This window comes from Amblyomma mixtum, chromosome 7, assembly GCF_055824585.1.
Source record: "Amblyomma mixtum isolate Tamu chromosome 7, ASM5582458v1, whole genome shotgun sequence".
NCBI classification, from domain to species: Eukaryota; Metazoa; Arthropoda; class Arachnida; order Ixodida; family Ixodidae; genus Amblyomma; species Amblyomma mixtum.
The window spans coordinates 95636117-95650783 of NC_143018.1; the positions used below are offsets into that span (position 1 = coordinate 95636117).

General features: G+C 46.2%; 1 protein-coding gene across 2 annotated transcripts in view; it reads right to left on the minus strand.

Moving 5' to 3' along the window:
• The window catches only part of LOC149336904 (putative protein kinase C delta type homolog), a 439118-nt gene that overhangs the window by 176121 nt on the left and 248330 nt on the right, over positions 1-14667 (minus strand). The gene's annotated exons all lie outside the window — the stretch shown is intronic.

Genomic DNA, 14667 nt, shown 5'->3' on the forward strand with positions numbered 1-14667 from the left:
AGACGCAGTGTTATTTACGAGGGGGTACCCAAAAGAAACCGGACTTATTTTTGTTTCAACTTATTTGTTCACATTTTAAGCACAGACCTTCAATCACCTTCAAAGTATTCCCCACTTGCAATGATACGCTTGTCGAATCTTTAATTCCATTTTTCAAAACATTGTTTAAATTCATCTTTTGTGATGCTTGACAGTGCCTCCGTCGCTTTTTTCTTCACCTCAGCAACATCAGCGAAACGCTTTCTATTCACCTATTTTTTCATTCTAGGAAACAAAGAAAGTAGCACGGGGCAAGGTCAGGAGAGTATGAGGGTTGAGGAATAGGGGTCATGCCATTTTTGGTCCAAAATTCTCGTAGAGACAGGGCTGTGTGAGCAGGGGCATTGCCATGATGGAAAAACCAGTCACCCGACCGCCACAAATCTGGCCGCTTCCACCGCACACTGTTGCCCAATCTTTTCAAAACATCCAAGTAGAAAGCCTGGCTAACTGTCTGATCCTGCGGAACAAATTCTCAATGGACGACTCCTCTCACGTCGAAAAAACAAATCAGCATTGTTTTGAGGTTTGGTTTCACCTGACGAGCTTTCTGGAGGCGAGGTGAATTTGAAGTTTTCCATTGACACGATTGTTGCTTTGATTCAGGATTCGATTCAGGAACACTTCAGTTGTCCCCATAGCATCGTCCTTGTACGTCTTTCTTAATATTTCAAGAGTTTCCATTCAACTTTTTCCGAGCAAAAATCAGAATTTCACCGGCTCACGCTGTTCACAAAAATCAGCCATTGCAAAAACGACATTCACACAAAACTGTCGTCACTCTAAAACTCTGCCTAAACTAGTCTGACCTCCTTCAACGACGGCACTCGGCTTACTGACTCTGGAATGTTCGTTCTATGCGCTCCTAGTGGCGAAACGCGGTACCACCGAAGCTTTGCCGACCAAAAAATTTAGTCCGGTTTCTTTTGGGTCCCCCCTCGTATTGGCTCCTACTGACACTTGTCCTGGCACATTGTCTTCTGCAAAACATCGGTGCAGAGGATTCACTTGTATGAATAAAAAAAGTGTCAATGGAGGGCGAATTCTTTTTACTAGCACGAGTACTTTGTTAAAGCGTATCTGTAGTTCCTTCGTTCATGCGGGAGCCCTGTCTGTTTCGCAGCTGTTACCAATTGCAGGACGTCGGTGGTCCATTTGCGAGCAGTAGGACAAAGCAGCCTTCTCATCTGTTTCCTCCTCCTCCCACATTCAATGGCCGCGACTTCGGAATAGACGTTACAGTTGAGACCCTACTTGTCACAGAGAGACTAGTTTCTGCTTTCACATAAACTTATGAATAGACTTGAATAAATGAGGCGAGAAAAAGTTGAGCATTTCGAGAATTTCACCCGAAGGAAGAAAAGGAAATCGAGGCTCGGTATGCAAGACCTAATAAGGTGTTTCGCTTAGCACGGATGGCAGCGAAAATTCGTGCCGTTTTCGTGTTTTTTAAACTGCCACTGAGAGGCGATGCCAGGAGTTACAACTTGAGTTGCGAAGCCTCGTGGCGAACACAAAATACCCTAAGAGTGCAGCAGCGGGTCAAGGTAGGAGACAAGGTTGAGATAGAAGTGGGGTTCAGGAGCTCCCCCTTATTCAGGAAAGGCGAAACACAAGGAAGAGCATGAACTCTGCTTGCGTAGTTTCAATCGATACTCCCGTGAGTTTGGGCACTTTTCCTAATCGCAGCAAACTTCCTAAAATGTAATTTGCCTAATGTTCGGTCCTGAAGATGGCGCCACCTACAGTGGTGTCTCTGGCTGGGCCTCGGAACGAAGACATCAACCCCACTGCTAACTAAGTTATGCTAGACCTTAGTATAGTGATAAAGTATTAGAAAGATCGCGGTCTTTCCTTGTGCAGCGGTCGTAGTGCTCGCTTCGTTCAGTAACTTGCTGTTATGGACTCTTTCAACGGTGGATATGTCCTGCGCTGTGACGAGGAAGGGTCACCACATCGCGCAAAGTAATGATGGGTGAAAGTCTTCTGGCATTGTTCCCTTACTGCGCACACGTAGCGCAAGTTATCGACTAGTGAGTGCGTTGCATAAGGCCACGTCTTGTGGAAGGGCGTATGTACGTGACACTGCTCCCAACTCTTATCGCAACTTCAGTTTATAGCCCTGCTCTGTGCGCCACTCCGGTGCTCCTGTTTTGACTGGCGTGCTGCAACCGCCAGTAACCCTCTGAACGGAGACGGCGCTCCTGAATTTAATGTGGAATCATCTTGAATGCTGGCAACGCTATGCAGAAGGCGCATTGAGCTCACAGCTATACACTATTCCATCAGAATGTGGAAATGTCTTGTTCTTTTTTTTTCATTTCACAATCTTCGGCTTATGGATAAGGCTAGGCACAAGTTGTCCCACTTCTACGCACTGCGTTCAGTCGTCTAAGTAACGGTACGCCCCCTCTTGCAGAGCATTAAGTTAGGGCAGAACTATTCACGGTCGTTGGCCCGGTGGCTGTAAATTGTGAGGACGGAGCTTGTACTGCCTGTTCTTTATTTTTGATTACATTGCTTTGAGTTCGACGCGCACATTTCTGTGAGGAACGACACAAACTCTTTATTTTAAACGCACTATAGCGCACACATGCACACAGTGGACGTCTGTTTGGATCGGTCTTGCCGCCAGTGTTCATATAAGAAGTGAAGCACTTTAGCACAGGTAAGTCAAGTTGGGGGAGTAGGTCTTTCTGCATAGCTTAGAAACAGGAGAAAAGATGGCTGCCAATACGAAAAAATACCGGATTAAACGTCCGTTTTGTATTTCTTTGTTTGCTTCTTCTTCTTTAGCGCAGGTTTAATGCGAAAGTATTCGATACCCCATTAGCAAAAAAGCCGCCGGCCGTCGGTGTCCATGGCACGAAATGTTTTAATGACGTCGCTATGCTCTCGCATGACGTCAGCAGTAGACCATAAGATAGTGACGTTTACAGCAAAGAAAAAAATAAAATTTCTTTCGAAGTATTAGAGAATAGAACGAAAGAATTGAAAAAAGCAAGGTGAGCACATAACCCAAGGGCCACTTAACTGAGCTATTTATACGCGAATAAAAGCTAACCCAGTGTTTGCGTTTCCTTACGATCGTCTGCTAAAGAGTAGGTATGCCATTAGAAAGGAAGGAATCTTTAAAGAACCTCGCAACACAGCTCATGATGAGAGATGCCTTCACGTTCAAAGCATTTGAGCAGTCTTGAGTGCACTCCATTATTTTTATTTATGGTTCATAATAGCAGCGTCCAAAGAGTGCAACGAAAAACAGGGCTGACACTTCATTTAAAAACGATGAATAATTGGAAGATAGAAAGGTTTGATGCGGAAACTCGGGGGGTGATCGGGAGTTTTCAATTTAACCCACTCCATGCGTCTCAGGTGAATCAAGGGATACTTATTGTCTCACCATTCCGTTAAACGTAGGATTCATTGAAATAAACGGTAGCCGCTATGCGAACCTATATTGCTTGCAGTCAAAAGGTCTCCCTTAAATAAGTAGGAATGCCAGAACAAACAACTCCTGAATATATCACTGAATAATAAGCTTTGCTCATGGCGCTACGAAAAGCATTATACCGCGCTATTCATGTTTATTTTTTTTTTGGCTTCTGCTGATTACAGGAAAGCGAGGAGAAATTTACATATTTATTTACAGATCTGCTTGCGTCTCCTTGTAGACATTATCACACGACAGAAAGCTTTAGAAAGGGTGTGGTACTTGTTCCCAATAATAAGCAAGAAAGTACATAAAAGAGAGTTAACATCAAGACGAAACACAACAATACGTTCGCATTGTCAAGGACAACAGGCAGTTCCAAAATGAAGTCAGCCAATATTTATTAGAATTACCCCCCTCACGCTTCACCTATAGAAGCGAACAGCAGCTTGTAAGGTCATATGGCACGAAGCTCTATCTCGCATGCACATCAGTGGAACATGATCTACAACGCGAAAGTAGCGATCACGAACGACATCTGGGCGGCTTTTGCAGCATTTTATGACATCGCATGATATTGTACAGCATGTTACAGCATGATGTAGTACGATGCAGTGTAATACAGTGTAGTGATGCGCCGAGCTCACACGGGTTCGATCCCGGCCGCGGTGGTTGAATTTCTTTGGAGGAGATATTCTAGAGGCCCGTGTACTGTGCGATGTCAGTGCACGTTAAAGAACCCCAGGTGGTCGAAATTTCCGGAGCCCTCCACTACGGCGTCTCTCATAGCCTTAGTCGCTTTGGGACCTTAAACCCCATTAACCAAACCAAACCAAACCAAACCATCACTTTCCAGAAGCCACACACGGGATAGGAGTGGCGTAGTTTTCGGAAAGTTGCGGATTAATTTTTGACTACCATGGAGTTCTTTAACATGCATTGGCATGCCACAGCTCACGGGAGACTTTGCATTACGTCGCCATTGAAAGGCCGCCTCCGCGGCCATAGTTCGATCACCGACGTCTTACTCAGACTGCATTAGCCACTGAACCACTGAGTGGGTAATAGGTAGCTCTTGTTGCTTGAACTCATTCAGTTCACTTACGGAACGAACCAGATGCGCATTGATGACGTGAGTTGCCATGCATTGCGTATATCGACGTCTCCTAAATTGCTAAATTGCATGCAAGCATACGGAAGTAGGAGCAAACAGCTTCCTCCGGCCACCCGAAAGGTATTCAGAAATACATGATCTTAACGAATTCTCAAGCGGCTGGTAATTACCGACAGTTCAAGTGTCGGCAATGAGACGCAAAAATATTTGCGAAATGCAAAAATGTTTCGGCAAGAAAATGAAGCTACGGCCGCATTAGTAAAGAAAAGCTGAATCACGAGAAAAGGCAGCATTCGTGGAAATCAATCGGCGAAAAAACTCGAGCGATGAGCCGTATTAGACGCGATTCGAGCGAACATAGAGGCTATCATTCTGTTACAGCATGAAATCAAAATTGTTTTTGTTTCCCTTGTCCAAACGACTATTTACGCCTGCACTAAGCCCTTCGCAACGTCTTCGAACCACTGTATTGAACAGAAGACCTCTGTCACAGCTTTCCAACGTAAAGATTGGATCGAATCGGTGTTGAACCTTGGCGCTTTATCTTCTCGCCGACCCTCAGTGCTTCTACGGATGGCGAGCGCGCTCACATCTGCGAAGGGCTCACATTTGGCGGCACGAAGCAGCAGCCATCTACGGGGATCTTCCAGCCTATTTCCTGGTAAGCCTAAGACAATTCATCCGCGGCTCGCACAAGCCGAAGGGTGGCAACATTTGTTTGGCTTAAGGTAACGCCCTCTGCACATGATCCGTATAAGTCGCTATTGTCTTGGCTCGCGTCATCGCTTCCGCAGGGCTGATCGCACGAATTCTGTCTTACTTTTGAATTGTTTCGGCTTTGGTGGGCCAGGGATTTTAGGGGAAGCGTGTGCGATGTTTTCTTTGTGTCTCGGTTAATGCAGTAGTGTTGTTGTTGTTGCCTTGGTGGCATGGCACATACCCACGACGGGGGATTGGCCAGGGTTCAGTGAGGAGAGCCAAAAGAAGTTAAATTGGGGCCAAGCTAATGGATTAAATTTGATTGCCAAGCTAATGATGTAACTTTGGGTAAGAATTCAGAGGAAGTAAAGATGAAATTATAAATTTAAAAAAAATTAAAAATGAAATAAAAAAATGGCTGAGGCTTAACTTGGTTAACCCTGGTCAGATGCGAAGCATATTGATGGCTAGGCTTGGCAATACATGGCTTTCCTTGGTTGAATACTTGGTCATTTTAATACAACCACTAGAAGCCTTCGTCGTGGGGGAAGTCAACGGCATGGCTACAGCGGAACGCCGACTAACCCCGAGACGCGCGTTGGGTGGGCGCCTGGATTGCCACGGAAGCCGCGTCTGCCTGCCCGGTGGAGCGAGCGTTTCACCTACACCGAGTGTGAACGCGCGTTCGAAATGCGCGGGAATGCCGCTCGAGGACATTCCGGTGGCTGTGCGATGGCATCGTTCTCCCTCTCCCAGCGCGTGACGGCGATCTGTCGTGACGTCATGTGTCACGTGGTATGTCACGTGGTGTGACGTCACTGTACCACGTGGTCAGCACGGCGTGCAACCACAGCTACAGTGAACTAGAATATTTTCCAGTGGCGCGACCGCGCCTCTCAGCCTGACGCACGCCGTGTCCCCTGCAGCGGCGGCGCTGCGATCGACCACCCTTGAACGCTCGGCTCGCCTCCGCAGCGTGCGATGCCAGCACATGAGACTGGAAAGCCTGCTTCGCTATTTAGCTGTGTGTTTAACGTAGTTTTGTTTTGCGCTTGCTATATGTCTTTAATATTTGAAGATATTTGGCATGTGCGGATATTTACTGAATTGAGTGTACAATCTCGATCCCGCCATAGCAAGCAATATTAGACGAAGGCTATTGAGCGCACTGTAAACGTTTTTTTTTTAGGTAAGTATTACAAACTGTCGCAGTTCGGACATATTTCGAGACACTAAATTTCGCAAAGTAACAGTTATTCGTGGGACCATTTCTCACGGGATATGCGCGATTAAAATTATATATACATGTATATATACCGTTTTCATTATGAACCAAGACACAAATTCACCGAATATTAGGTGTGTATAACAAATGATTCCATGCCGATACGAGAATGCACTTCAGTCAACACATATGGTATACACCATAAAAGCGATTGACGCAAAAAACAGTCGAAAAACTGCTTAATACGATTTTAATGCAGGTGTTCGTAATTTTCACTGAGATCAACTTGAAAGCTCCAATGCATGAAGCAAACAGTCTACAAATATAGCTAATTTAATCTGCTTAGCTTGAGGTGCTGCGCTGCCTTTCGCTTCGACAGCATGTTTGACTTGTTCAGTCCTTTGATAAAAAAATGAAGCCGCGTAGTAATATAAAAACTCACTATGCGAGGAGTGATACTCTCAGCATGTGCATTGCATCCCACATTTAAAGGAGCAGCACAATGAATCGTGTGTAATATGTCCATGACACTTTCGGAATGAACTTTGCGCGCACTAAAGCAGTTCGTAAAAATGTCCTCCAGCCTTGTGATGAAACGGAACAGTTCAACCGAGGGGTAGAGTAAGCCTCCTTCGTCAATATGTTTAACAAATTCTGCAGCATGCATGCGGCGCCCTTGCTCTGCTGGCAATAAGAGGCAATCGATACATGCAGTACATTTTGTTGGTAGCACGCACTTTTTTGCCACGTACCCAGAGATGTGATAGATCAACCTTGAGTCACTTCTTTGGATGTTATAGTCATGTTGCACAGCTGCACTGCCACATGAAGCCGACGGTCCCTCTTTTTCGGAGCAAACCTTCACTTTCTCCATCAGTTATTGCTGCTTTGCAGTTTCCTCTTTGTCCCCCGCGTCAAGAAGAGAACTTAATATGATGCTCTCTGCATTTCCACCTGCAACGCTGTGTGCCAAGTTGTAATAAGAGAGGCAGTGAACAGTGATAACAAACTCTTGTGGTTTTGGATGGGAGTTGCAGCCAGATGAAGGCCTTATCAATCCAAAGAAGTTCTCCATTTTGTCCTGGCTCAGTCGTGATGTCAACAGGTAGCTGTAGCCAACTTGGTCGTGCAAGTACTGAAGGAGCTCAAGAGTACTTGTTAGCGTGACTCTTAAGCCTTCCGCGGTAGATTCGCTCAGAAATTTTTTTTTTATCAGCGTGGCGCTCCCAGGTGTCCAGGAAAACTAGGGTTTCCTTTATTAACTTCACACCATCAGAAGCAGGCCTGAGGGCTTCAGCTGTATACCTGCCAGTCATCACAGCAATCAAGGACTTCATTCTTATGAAAAACTTTTCTGTAGCTTCAAGTTTACCGCAGATCTGCTCTAGCTGAGTGCGGCAAAGAAAAAAGGCTCGCAAAGGACCATGCCCGAACAATTGGAATGCATAACTTGCCCGCATTTTTTCGAAATTGTTGGGGCTGATGTGCACGGTAGTTATGCCAGGCATTGCTTTCATTGTTACAGCATTTCTGTCCAGTTCGAAAGCTTTTCGGGCAAATTGCATTGAAACCGTTCCATCGGGGGTGTCAAAAGTTGTGACAGTAAGCCTGTTTCGAATATTTTTGACAACGTGTGGGAAATCAGAAAAAAAATATAAGAAACGGGTGCTGTCAACAGGATGCGGTTTCTCGTGCAATGCAACCACACTGAACGAAAAGCCAGCGCACAACTGAAGCGCCGTCGGGCGTGCTCTGAACCGCCGCCGCCGGCCGCCTTCAAGGGTGGGCGACAACAGCGCCGCCGCTTCAGGAGACACCCTCGGTGACGCGCGTAGCAAGGCGCTGCCCCCTCCGCTCGCTTCACTGGAAAATATTCTAGTTCACTGTACCACAGCGACGGCGCGAGGTGGACCCCCATCTTCCTCTGTCGTGACGTCATGTGTCACGTGGTATGTCGCGTGGTGTGACGTCACTGTACCACGTGGTGTGCACAGCGTGTAACCACGACGAAGGGCTGTAGTGTACCTCCGTCTTCCTCTGTCATGACGTCATGTGTCACGTGGTATGTCACGTGGTGTGACGTCACTGTACCACGTGGTGTGCACGGCGCGTAACCACGGCGAAGGGCTGTAGTGTACCTCCGTCTTCCTCTGTCGTGACGTCATGTGTCACGTGGTATGTCACGTGGTGTGACGTCACTGTACCACGTGGTGTGCACGGCGCGTAACCACGGCGAAGGGCTGTAGTGTACCTCTGGTAATATGCTTCGCATAAAAATAAACGGGCGAAAAGATTAGAGAATTGAATACAAGAAAAACTGCTGAGAGATTTTTCAATGCCGAAATTTTGGATACCATTAGCAAGGGAATCTGCCAGTAGCGATTAGGTAATGTGGAGGTATTCGCAAACATGACGCAATGCGAAACCTCTGGCACTAGCACTGAATAAGAGAACAGTTTTGTTGTCGATTCGTGCATTGTTATTTCTTTTTCTTCCAACCCTTGGTAACACGCTATACAGAGTAGCGACAGCCACTCCTGCAATCGCGTCTTTTATTGTTTTCTTTTCAGCTTCAATCTGTTCTTTTTTTCATGAACTTTGTACATTTATTTCTATTTTCTAACTTCTTAAAAGAGGGCGTGCCGCCGTCCAAGAAACTGCAAGGCGGCCACGCGCTTTCACAAGCCCCCTCTGGCTATTCTCCTAATCGCTGCTCACGTAGTAAAGACACCAATCGAAGCGAGCAATGCGGGGTCGCTGCCCGATTTTCTATGCAATGCGGGACGAACAGTGCGGGTGCAAATCATGCGCTTTTTTTCTCGGATGAGAAGATTCTGTGCACTGTCACTTCTCTGCAGTTTTTTTTTTCTGCGCGAACGATCCCTCCGTGAGTGAGTGGCACCGAAGGCTTGCATCGGGGCGTTAAACCACTTTTCGCAGAAGCGCTTTTCGCGAGACAAAGCGCGCAGAAACAAAATAATATAAAAAAATGTCAAGCGCGATTTGGCGCGGGCGTTTATAAGCAAATCGTTTCTTAGAAGCGTGGCCCGAGGGCCTTCCTTTAAACTTTATCGCTCTGCATGCTCCATCGGCAGACTTTGCATTTACCATGCGAATGCCAATGACACCCCGTCGCGTATTTGTTTTTTTTTTTTCTACCAGGGCTGCGCAAAGGACTTACTCCGGGCACGGAGCTTGGTGTCGCCGTCTTCGTACTATGGGTGCGTTCCAATTCTCTAGACGTCCGACAAGACGTCTAATGTGACGTCTAGGAAGCGTCTACATGTCTACTACATATTGGAACGTGTCTACTTCGCGCCGCCTTTCGGCACACAACTTGAACTAAAATTTAAGAATAGTAGCGCTCCTGTGTTCTTAAAAACTGTTAATAAAGTAAGTTACAAACGCGCTGTTAGTATATTGCATGTTTTTTGCTTTTTTTTTGCTGCAATAGTGGTGCGTTAATTGCTACCGCTTTAGCAGACGATCTCACCCGCATAGCAGACGATGTCACCCGCACGATTTCCTCCCGCGCTATTCACATATATAAGCTGCTATAACAATCGTAGGTCCACAAGGACTGCTTTATTGGCCGCCAGTTCTTATAAAAATCTCCTTAACGGAATGACTCACACCTGAAAGACGGTGCGTCTCCGTGCCCGCGAACAGCACGGCTCGCTCAACTCCGACTGCACCAACTGCTCCGCCATCTTTAGACAAGAAGTTAGCCTGCAGCGATGTGGACATCGGCGAAGCAGTCTTCTTGGACGGCTTTGTGAGGAATGGAACGCGTCTCAATATGGCGGCTGTCCGGCAAGACGTCTGAGTAGATGTCTACTCGGGAGTATTGGAACGCACCCTATGTGCTAACAAGTGAGTCACTCAGAGGGCTACGTTGGTTGCCCGGAGAACGTGCCCCTGACGTCATGCAATCCATGTTGTGCATGGAAGCGGAAAGCGTAACGGTGTAAGGGTGCCGAAGCTATCGCTACCACTTAGAAGCCACAGAAAAAGTACGAGAAGCCTGAGAGTTTTTTCTCAGTTTTTCATTTAATTTCTCGTCTTTGCAATACCTTTCAATACCTTTGCAATCTTTCGTTCATCGGTTTTCATGTGTATTTTGTTGTTGAAATGCTGTTTGCCATCAGCTAGGTGTTAGATTCATGGCAAGATAAAGTGTTTTGAATGGTCGAGATTTTCGAGAAGGCAGGCGGCCTTGTGCAGCCGTCACCGTCGGAAGAAGATAGGGGGCATTTTTAGGGCTCCATCAAATGCATGTGATAAACTTTGCATAGTATGGTATACGCTGAAAGTTGTGCAGCAAACAAAAAAGAAAAAAAAAACAGTGACCATGCCTTAAAAGATGTCAGCCGGCAAATATGGCCCTGGCTAGCAGCGCCGGCGTTGGTAATGCGTTCTGGTTAAATTTATAATGTATTCGAGCAAAGAAGTCTTAGTCGAACAAGGGTAACAATACCGCAATAATCAGGGGCCATTCCCTATTTTTTTTTGTTTTTTCTTGTTTTAGCGGCGCTTATTACTTCAAATTTCTGTTCTATGGCATTAAGCTTTATAACGCTTGAGGAAGTGCAGAGACTAGGCATGCTGCAGTAGACCAGGCCGTTTTTGTGTACCCTTCCCCTCCCCTTATCGATATGCCGTGGCCGGGATTCGAACCCGGGGTCTCGTCGTAAGCCGCATGTCGCTTTAGCGGCTAGTTACTCAGGTAAGAGCAGCTGTGGCCGATCCGCTAAGAGGACGGTTCATAGTCAGCGAAGCAGTGTTTTTGTCCATCATTCTTTGTGCCGGCCGTAGGTCGGTAGAACAGTACGTGATGTTCAAGCACATTGCTCTGCGAATATAACAGTCTTCGTATTGCTAAAAAGCTTCTGAGCATGTGTCCAGTATTTATCAAACATCTCATTTCATCTTGCTTTACATACGGCGATGCACAGGGGCACTATTGTGGCAAGTCTTAAAACTCGCTTCTTCGAAGATGGGTGCATTTCTGCGTGAAAACAGGGGATGCATTAAAGCGGGCAAGATTTTTGCTGGAGTTTATATGGTCTCAAACACCGTGGTATTTACATCGCAGTCACTGCTGTCTAACGTACAGCGTTGTCTCAATAAACTGTCCACGAAAAATAGAAATACTTAAAATAAACGGGTGGAAAACTTTCATAAACCAATTGCTCCTTATCGCGTACAAAAGTGGGACGGTAAACGGTGTTAACGGAATTGCACGATAGCAACGTTCGCTGTTCGCGCTGTCCTCCATTAAGTTTGAGCTGTTCATCTGTTGCAGCCCCCCCCCCCCCCCCTCCAAAAAAATAAAAAAGAGACGTTCCTTTCATTAGCGTATGCAGTGCCTCGTAGGAACACGACATAAAAGAGAAGCCGAATGAAGTTTTTTATATCTCTACACGAAAAACTAAAGGAAAAAAAGTACCCTAATGTAAACGTGCACGCCGCTGGCGTAAAAGGGGTAGACGCCAATGGACGCTAACGTAATTTCTTGCATCCCATTACCGCGATCTGCATAAACTCAGAAAAGCGTTAATTCTGGTTCTAGTTACAGTACAGACTACCAAAGACTCGTGCCTCTTGTGAGTTTAGTGATTAAGGTAATATAATTTATTCCTCGTGCCTGCCTGGTCCTGGTAGCTATTCGTTTTAAGCTCTCCAAACTGACCTGCACTGAAAGGCGGGTGGCATAGGTCGAGGAAGCCGCGCGCGAAAGCACGAAGTAAGTGTTTCTACTACTACGTCACTTAGCGAAGAACAACATCCGAATCAAAAGGCTAGTTAGCGCACATATATTAGATTGATTTTTTTTCTCTTCACTTCTACGAGTAGTGTAGCTCGGTTTTTCTGAGCGAAAACCAGCGCTACCGGGCGTGCGGAAGTTGACGCTGCTCTGGGCATTAAATATGTTAAACTACATATGCTGCCGACAACACGTGAAAAAGAAGCGAAGACGAAAAAGAAAAAAAAAGGACAGAGTTCTTGTTGCATCAAAACGCGGGGCGTTACTGACTAGAACTCATTTTCGCTAAAACCTCCATTTGCTAAAACGAAACAAGTTCGTTCTCTCGCGGGCCATACATAATGCTGGAACTCGCTGCCGATGTCGAAGCGCTTTATAGTGAATGTTTCACTGCGGGGGTTCTTTATTCACCCTCGCTGCAGTGTTCAAATTAATTTAATTCCCTAACTTCTATTGCTGTTTAACGTTGCGTTAATAATCGTCCGTTTCTCTGTTTTATCAAACGTGATGTAACGTTTGTTGCTTTGACGAGTTGTGCCGACTGCAGAACCGGAGCTCACGACCGCTCCCCTGTAATGCACAGCTCCAAAGAAACAAGAAACAAAGAATACTGATTTCCACGTGTGCGCCGTTAAATGTTGTTACAGTCCTGTGTGTGATAATGTAATGGTTAATGGCACGCAGCACATTAAGAGTACCCAGGGATCAGTTGAGAATGTGATGAACTTTTTTTTACGACCGCCTTTCCCTTCATTAGTATTCTACCTAATAGAGTATTTAATAGCTGCTCGCAAATGCGTTTACGCTCCGTCTAGTTGCGATGGGTTCGGAACAGAGGCTAAAGAAGTCGCTAGAGAAGTGATGGGGATAGAGGGGGCACCTATATTTCGATTCGAGCCGCGATTCCGCCTGGGCTGCGCTATAGCACACATGTAATTTGCACGCGGTCTCTTTATGCAGGAAAACATGCAGTGCTCTGGAAGGTATTTAGTCGGCTTCCGCCAGTTAGAGGGCGCAATCGCCGAGCTTGTGAATGGCCCACGGGCTTCGGTTGCGCAGGACAACCATGGTGGCCAGACGTGTGACAGTCAGAGCCGCCGCAGGCGTTTCAGGAATGAAGCGGACGGCCCTCAAAGCCGGAATATACAAGGATCTCACATTTTTTAACAATCGCAGTATGAGGGACCTTTTTCCGGGCAGCTGAGGTCGTCGTTTGTCGTCATTACAACCTCCCGTGCCCAAGTTCGGATTTACTTAGGACTGGTAGCCATCTTGAAAGCGCGCCATTTTTGTTACTGCCGCCCCTTTCCCCTCTAAGCAACACCTGAGCCCGTTAATCAGCCTCTTGGAGGAAGAGAGGTTAAGAATGGAAACACTAACATCTGCTAACGTGCACTGACATCGCACAGTACACAGGCCTCTACAATTTCGCCTCCATCGAAATTCGACCGCGTGTCAGGGATCGAACCCGCGTCGTCTGTGTCAGCAGCCGTGCATCACAATCACAGAGCCACCGCGGCGTTGAATTAGTTTAGTTTAGATCGCTAGGATACTTTAACGTGCACTAACATCGGACAGGACACGGAAGCCTTTTGAATTTCATCTCCACGTAAATAAGGCCCGCACGGCAGGGACGGGAAAACTACTACCCCGAAACAGTTTATTTCATTTGGCGCTTAGTTTGGTCCTTTGTTTCTCACCGGCGTCACGCAGCCTTCTCCTTTTGTTTGAGCCCATTGATGTGGCCAGGGCGTTATAAAAAAGTTGTAATCACTCGCAGAAGTTTTTGCGAAGATCATTGCCGACATGTTACTTACCTTATCTCGACGGTTCTTTGACATCTTCATATTTAGCGGGGCTATGAACGACGCGCAGCCTGGTCCCATCTACGACCGTGTGCATGTTTTGCTATGAACGCCACTAACTCAGTTTGTTGTCCCTCTTTAAGTACCCTCAACACTAAGTGGCAATACCCCAGAAATAGCACATAAAGCAGGATAGGCGAACTATCAAGACGTAAAAACGAAATTAAGTATTGGTTAATGGAAGTGCACCTTAGAAAGATGGCAGGCTGCTGTACTGCACTAATGAATGACTGCCGCTTTGGAAGGAAAGCGCCTTTATTGATAACGCAATCATTCGTCAGACAAATTCCTACGACACTCATTCGTAAGACAAATGCAATCTTTGCATAATAATTGCACACTTAGTCACTGCCGCAAGATTGGTGTTGCGCAGTCGTAACACGTGTTCTTAAAAGCGCTAACCGACTGCTCGCAAATAACTATCGGCCAAGTACAGAAAGACGGGATCAGTAACGACAATGTTGTGTTAATGAGGACTTGAATTAATATAAACTAGAAGGCACAAAGCCAGACAATTAAATGCTT